The 7743-nt window shown below is 39.7% G+C and overlaps 1 non-coding gene across 1 annotated transcript; it reads right to left on the reverse strand.

Annotated features, from left to right (window-relative positions):
* Window positions 1-2149: 2149 nt before the first annotated feature.
* Window positions 2150-2256, reverse strand: LOC148880146 (small nucleolar RNA R71). Its single transcript, XR_016106152.1, has one exon. It is a non-coding gene; the product is annotated as a small nucleolar RNA R71 (small nucleolar RNA).
* Window positions 2257-7743: the final 5487 nt, after the last annotated feature.

Raw genomic sequence — 7743 nt, forward strand, 5'->3', positions numbered from 1 at the left:
GCATTGCATTCATAGTTGGGTTAATTTGCTAACTTTTTCATTTCAGCTTGGACTGCAACTGCTGTACTCATGTAGTTATGTTTCTTCTTTCTTAAGTAGATTACTCTCTTTTTCTGGTTTCAGTTTCATTTTAATAAAGGCATATTTGATTTCTATTCAATCTTGGTGTTGTTCCTTTCAAAAAGAATAAAGAAAAAAAAAAAATTCACATAAACATGAGTGTTGCAGATCTGAGTTGCATTCGACACTCAGATCAGTAGATTTCAGATCTGCAGCCCTCAGCCGAAAAGAGTTGCTTGTGTTTCAGATTTTATTATTCTTTTCTTTCATTACAAAAAGAAAAAAAAAAAAAACAAATGAAAAAAAAAAAGGGGGAGATCTTTTGAACAACCAGAGGAGCAATTGAGAATTCGGATCAGAACTCAGATCTGAGTTCAGATCTGAATTCTGCTATTGCAGATCTGCAACAGTTCAGATCTGAGTTCCTCTGAACTCAGACCTGAACTGATGAAATTTTGAGGGGAATTGGGTGTCATCACCACCCCAATTCACCCTAGGGCACTTCTGCTATTCCCCAAAAACAATTTGGTAGCAATAACTGAAGGTAAGGCAATTGAGAATTCAGATCCAAACTCAGACTTGAATTCAGATCTGAATTCTGCTGTTACAGATCTGCTCAGTTCAGATCTGAATTCCTCTGAACTCAGATCTGAACCGATGCAAGTTTGAGGTGAATTGGGTGCCATCACTACCCCAATCCACCCTAGGATACATCCAACCTGCCTCAAGGGTGAATGGATAGCAAGGAATGAGAGAAATTCAAATCTGAAATGCAGTTGATATGATGTGAGGACTGAACTGATACAGAGCATACTATGAATTCTGGGTGGACTGAATTCTTGGCTTTACCCACTTGTAACCGAGCTACATTAGCTAAGGAGGTGTATGTTTGGATTGAATAATTGTTATGCCTCAGATATTTAAGAAAAATTAGCACTTTCCAAGTATTTCTTTTAGCATTCAGATCTGTAGCAGGGCTGCTATAGTGCAACAGTTAGCAGACCTGATTTCAGATTTCTACAAAAGTTGTATGGGCCGAATAGCTTGCAATACCAAACATTGCAGACCCAATTTTCAGGTCTTAGCAAGTGTTTGATATGCATCAGCTATACAGGTTTGAGCTTCAATTGTAGAGTTTTTAACCCAAGCCTAACTCAGGACTGGTTTTAGTTTATTTCAGATCCTTTTAAATTTTTTTTTTAGATCAGATCTGATTTCAGCCCTAAAGCATCACAAAATTGATTCCAACCTTAATGGATGTATATTGTAGTGTATACCAATGAGTGTGTATGAGATATCCAGCTCAGATCTGAATTATTATTTATTAATTTCTCTAGACTAACAATACCAAAGACTTGTAGATCTGAACTCAGATCTAAATTGGGTCTGAATTCAGATGTTGCAATCGATGGATGTAGATAAAGGAACCTTGAATAAGATGATTGGTTTAAATCTGCTTTTAGTATAATCGGCTTCATTTATTCATGATAGGATGTAGGTTTTGTATTCCAATACTTCACTTTACATTTTCAGTGTGATAGGATTAGTTATTTATTTTCTTTTGTGAATATTGGCATTTTTATTGCTTTGACTTTAACAGTTTATGACAAGCAGACCTGAACTGGAAGAGATCCTTTACGACCCAGAGATTGAACGGACTCTCCGTGTCCGTTTGAGAGCTGCTAAGCAAGTCAGACAAGAAGCACAAGAAATGGCTGAACAAAGAACTATGATGGATTATGCCAAGCCTACCCTCACCGGGACTGTCTCCAGCATTATCAGGCCAACTATTGCTGCCAATAACTTCGAAATTAAACCGGCCATAATCCAAATGATACAAAATACGGTTCAGTTTTGTGGTATGGCCCATGAGGATCCGAATGCCCATATTGCTAACTTCTTGGAAATCTGTGACACCTTCAAACACAATGGGGTAAGTGATGATGCCATCCGGCTGAGGTTATTCCCATTTTCTTTGAAGGATAAAGCCAAAGCTTGGTTGAACTCATTACCGGCAGGATCTATAGCCACATGGGACGAAATGGCCAGCCGTTTTCTCTCTAAATATTTTCCCCCTTCTAAAACTGCTAAAATGAGGAATGACATCACTACTTTTTTCCAGCAAGAGGGGGAATCTTTATATGAGTCATGGGAACGATACAAGGAGCTGTTAAGGAGAGTTCCTCACCATGGCCTCCCCATTTGGCTGCAAGTGCAGACTTTCTATAATGGTCTTACTGACTCAAATAAGACCATATTAGATGCTGCAGCCGGAGGATCCATAAATAATAAAACTCCTGAGGTTGCCCATGCACTTATTGAGGAAATGGCAGCCAACAATTATCAATGGCATTCGGAAAGGACTCAAACTAGGAAGCAGCAAGGCTTGCATAATGTTGACACTTATACAGCACTAGCTGCACAAATAGGAGCACTCAGTAAAAAAATAGATGAAATGCAGATAGCTGACATGCATGTGCAGCCTCTTAATTGTGAATTGTGTGGGGGAGGCCACATCAGTACAGACTTCCAAGTTGGCAATCAGTTCAGACCATCTACTGAACAAGTTGACTATGTCAGCAATTCGTCAAGACAGCAGGGTTACCAGAGTCACCATACTTTTCATCCAGGATGGAGGGGACATTCAAACCAGTCCTGGCCAAATCAGCATATTTCCAAGCCGTTCCACCAGACTTATCATCAGCCTGAACCGAAATCCAATTTGGAGGAACTGATGACAAAATTTATAGCAGGTGCAGAAACTAGGTTCCAGAACCAGGAAGCCTCAATCAAAAACCTGGAAAACCAAGTGGGGCAATTGGCACAATTAATCTCTTCCAGACTGCCGGGAACTCTTCCAAGCAACACTGAAGTGAATCCACGAGAGCAGGTGCAAGCTATTACCTTAAGAAGTGGAAAAGAGTTGCCTGAGGTAGAAAAGAAGAATTGGGCTGAACCCAAGGCAGAAACAAGCCTTGGAACCAGACAACAGAAGACGGAACAACCAGAAGCACAACAAGGGATGCACCAACAACCACAAGTTCCATTCCCTAACAGGCTGAAGCAACAAAAATTGGAGAAGGAATTTGGTAAGTTTCTTGAAATATTTAAAAGTTTACATATTAATATTCCTTTTGCTGATGCTTTAGCCCAGATGCCACACTATGCAAGGTTTTTGAAGGAATTATTGGCAAACAAAAGGAAACTGGGAGATGTGGCTACAGTTGCATTAAATGAGGAATGTTCTGCTATCCTTCTGAACAAGCTGCCTCAGAAACTCAAAGATCCAGGGAGTTTCACTATTCCTTGTACCATTGGCAGTTTAAAAATTGAAAAAGCTTTATGTGACCTGGGAGCTAGCATCAATTTAATGCCATATTCTATCTTCAAGAAATTGGGGTTGAATGAACCCCAACCCACTAGAGTGGCATTACAATTGGCTGATAGATCCATTAGACATCCTAGGGGGATCATAGAAGATGTGTTAGTTAAAGTTGACAAATTCATTTTTCCAGTTGATTTCATTGTGTTAGACATGCAAGAAGATGTGGAGGTCCCGCTTATCCTAGGGAGACCTTTCCTGGCTACCGGGAAAGCAATGATTGATGTCCAACAAGGACAACTCAGCCTTAGGATACAAGATGAGGAGATAATTTTTAAAATGTCTGATGCTATGAAACATGCACCCTCTAGTGATGATTCTTGTTTTATGATTGATGCCATTGAATTGACAATTGATGAATGCTTCCAGGTAAGTAGAATAACTGATCCTCTTGAACTCTGCCTCCAACAGGGAGAACTTGAAGAAACAGAAAATGAAAAAATAAACCTCATGATAGCATACCTGAACGATAAGCCTCAATTCAAGGGAAAGGGGTTTCTTAAATTAGAGAACTTAGGCAAATTGCCCGGACCATCAGGTAAGCCATCACCCCAAGAACCCCCCACCCTTGAACTGAAGCAATTACCATCCCATTTAGAGTATGCTTTCCTTGAGGAACCATCAGATCTCCCCGTGATAATTTCCGCAGCACTGAATCCCTTACAAAGAGAAAAATTATTAAGAGTGCTGCGGGAACACAAAAATGCTATAGCTTGGAAGGTAGAAGATATCAAAGGCATTAATCCATCAATCTGCACTCACAGAATTTTGATGGAAGAGGACAGCAAGCCTTCCGTTCAGCCCCAAAGGCGCCTGAATCCCAACATGAAAGAAGTGGTAAAGGCTGAAATAATTAAGTTGTTAGATGCTGGGATCATTTATCCTATTTCTGATAGTTCTTGGGTAAGCCCTGTGCAAGTTGTGCCCAAAAAAGGGGGTACGACTGTTGTTCCAAATGAGAAAAATGAACTCATCCCTACTAGAACCATTACCGGATGGCGTGTGTGTATTGACTATAGAAAATTAAATGAAGCCACCCGGAAGGACCATTTCCCTCTCCCATTTATGGATCAAATGTTGGAGAGGCTAGCCGGGCATGAGTATTATTGTTTCTTGGATGGATATTCAGGGTATAACCAGATACCAATTGCACCAGAAGATCAAGAAAAGACCACTTTTACTTGCCCATATGGAACCTTTGCATACCGAAGGATGCCCTTTGGGTTATGCAATGCCCCAGCAACCTTTCAGCGATGTATGATGTCTATATTTTCTGATATGGTTGAAAAATTTATTGAGATCTTCATGGATGATTTTTCAGTTTTTGGCTCTTCATTTGATGCATGTTTGAATAATCTGGAACAGGTGCTTACTAGATGTAAAGAAACACATCTTGTGTTGAATTGGGAGAAATGTCATTTTATGGTGCAAGAAGGCATAGTGCTTGGACACAAGATCTCTCAAAGAGGTATAGAAGTCGACAAGGCCAAGGTGGAGGCAATTGAAAAATTACCAACCCCAACATCTATTCGTTCTTTGAGAAGTTTCTTAGGACATGTCGGATTCTATAGAAGGTTTATTAAAGATTTCTCAAAAATTTCCAAGCCATTATCTACCTTGCTTCAGAAAGAAGTGCCTTTTGAATTTTCAACTGAATGTCTTCATGCTTTCAACATCTTGAAAGACAAATTGATCCATGCACCTATCATGATAGCACCAGATTGGACCCTCCCATTTGAATTGATGTGTGATGCGAGTGATTTTGCTATAGGAGCTGTTTTAGGACAAAGAATGAACAAACATTTTCAGCCAATTTACTATGCTAGCAGAACCTTGACTGGACCCCAACTCAATTACACCACCACAGAAAAGGAGCTGTTAGCAGTAATATTTGCACTTGATAAGTTTCGTTCATATCTGATATTATCCAAGGTTGTTGTCCACACAGATCACTCGGCATTAAGGCACTTGCTTACCAAGCAAAACTCAAAACCAAGACTGATCAGGTGGATCCTTTTATTGCAAGAGTTTGACATTGAGATTAGAGACCTGAAGGGTGCTGCAAACCTGGCTGCTGACCATCTCTCCCGGTTGGACACGGTAAGCTCAAAAGAGGAGATAACCAGCAACATTCAAGAAGAATTTCCGGATGAGCAGTTGTACTCAATACAGAAATACTCATATCCTTGGTATGCTGATTTTGCTAATTATCTAGCTGCACAAGTCCTTCCTCCTAACCTTTCATATCAACAGAAAAAGAAATTCTTTTCTGATGTAAAATACTATCTGTGGGAGGAACCCTTTTTGTATAAATTGTGTGCAGATCAGATCATAAGGAGATGTGTCCCCGAGGAGGAGATGGAGTCGGTACTCCAATTTTGCCATGATAAAGAAGCAGGAGGTCATTTTGGAGCTAGTCGCACGGCAGCCAAGGTTTTGCAATCAGGTTTTTATTGGCCCACACTCTTCAAAGATGCCCATCGGTATGTGTCCACATGTGACAAATGCCAAAGATCGGGAAACATTTCCCGACGGAATGAAATGCCCCTTTCCAATATTTTAATCTGTGAAATCTTTGATGTTTGGGGTATAGATTTCATGGGACCTTTCCCGAATTCTTTTGGGAATAAGTACATCCTCGTTGCAGTTGACTATGTATCCAAATGGGTAGAAGCCATGGCTTTACCCACAAATGACTCAAGAAGGGTAGTACACTTCCTAAAGAAGCTATTCTCCCGATTTGGCACTCCGCGAGCTATAATTAGTGATAGGGGAACTCACTTCTGCAATAGCCAATTTGAGAGGTTAATGCAGAAATATGGAATTACACATAAATTAGCTACCCCTTATCACCCTCAAACCAGTGGCCAAGTGGAGTTGGCTAACAGGGAACTCAAAAGAATTCTGGAAAAGACCGTAGCATCCACCAGAAAAGATTGCTCCATCAAATTAGATGATGCATTATGGGCATACAGAACTGCATTTAAGACACCTATTGGCATGTCCCCCTACAGATTGGTCTTTGGTAAAGCATGCCATTTACCAGTTGAATTGGAACACAAGGCCTATTGGGCTCTTAAATTCTTAAATTTTGACATTCAGGCCACAGGGGCTAAAAGGCGGTTGCAATTGAATGAATTGGATGAATTCAGACTTACCACCTATGAGAATGCCAAAGTTTATAAAGAAAGAATAAAAAACTGGCATGATAAGAACTTGCTGAGACGGGACTTTTATGTAGGCCAACAGGTATTGTTATATAATTCCCGTCTCCGCTTGTTTCCAGGTAAGCTGAGATCCAGGTGGTCTGGACCCTTTACCATTTCACAGGTTTTTCCCCATGGGGCTATAGAACTCACCCACCCAGTTCAGGGCACGTTTAAAGTAAATGGTCAGCGCCTGAAACCATATTTAATGGGCAGTACTGTACCCCCTCCATCCACTGTTTATCTAGATAACCAATAATCTCTTATGCTTGCTCATGAACAAGTTAAGGAATCTTTTTGTCATTTATCTTTTTAGAATATTAGTTAGTAAAATAAAGATCTTTTTCTCAAAATTCCAATTCTTTAAGGACTCAGTTCATCATTTTCTTTTCTTCAGTTTGCTCTAGCAAGTGTGACTCCCTAACACTACGAACATTGAGGACAATGTTCATCTCAAGTGTGGGGGAGTGAGCCCGAGGCTAGGGTATGGGGGTTGAAACCATACACCTCATGCACCCCAACACACATATGCAAGCAATGACATCACAAAAAAAAAAAAAAAAAAAAAAAAAAAAAAAAAAAGAAAAAAGACTGGAACCCCTCAAGTTCATTACTATTTATTTGATGATTTTTTTTAAGAAGGAATTCAATGAGTTGAGGGAGACTGATGTACTTGTTAAGTTTTTATTCTTGTGAATGACCCAATTTGATTTATGCAGGAGAAAAGGGGAGATGAATATGCCTTTCAGCATGACTAGCCCTAACTTCCTTCATGTGTATGGAAGCCCTTGATTTCATTGTTAATGGTCAAGAGAGCTAGTGCACATCTGAAGTGCTAATTCTTGAGGTTCAATAATTGCAAAGAAGGACAAAAGCCCAAATTGACTCCGCTATTCTGAGCTGAATAGTAAAACTAGCAGCTTAGAACATGAGTCCTATTTACCTACCTCAAACAAGTGACCAGTGTGAGATGGAGCATAAGATGCACTCACACCAAAAAAAAAAAAAAAAAAAAAAAAAAAAAAAAAAAAAAAAGTGTGAGATGGAGCATAAAATGCACTCACACCGAAAAGAAAAAAAAAAAAAAAAAAAAAA

Source organism: Nelumbo lutea, chromosome 1, assembly GCF_056320005.1.
Source record: "Nelumbo lutea isolate HS-2025 chromosome 1, American lotus-T2T, whole genome shotgun sequence".
In the NCBI taxonomy this organism is placed as follows: Eukaryota; Viridiplantae; Streptophyta; class Magnoliopsida; order Proteales; family Nelumbonaceae; genus Nelumbo; species Nelumbo lutea.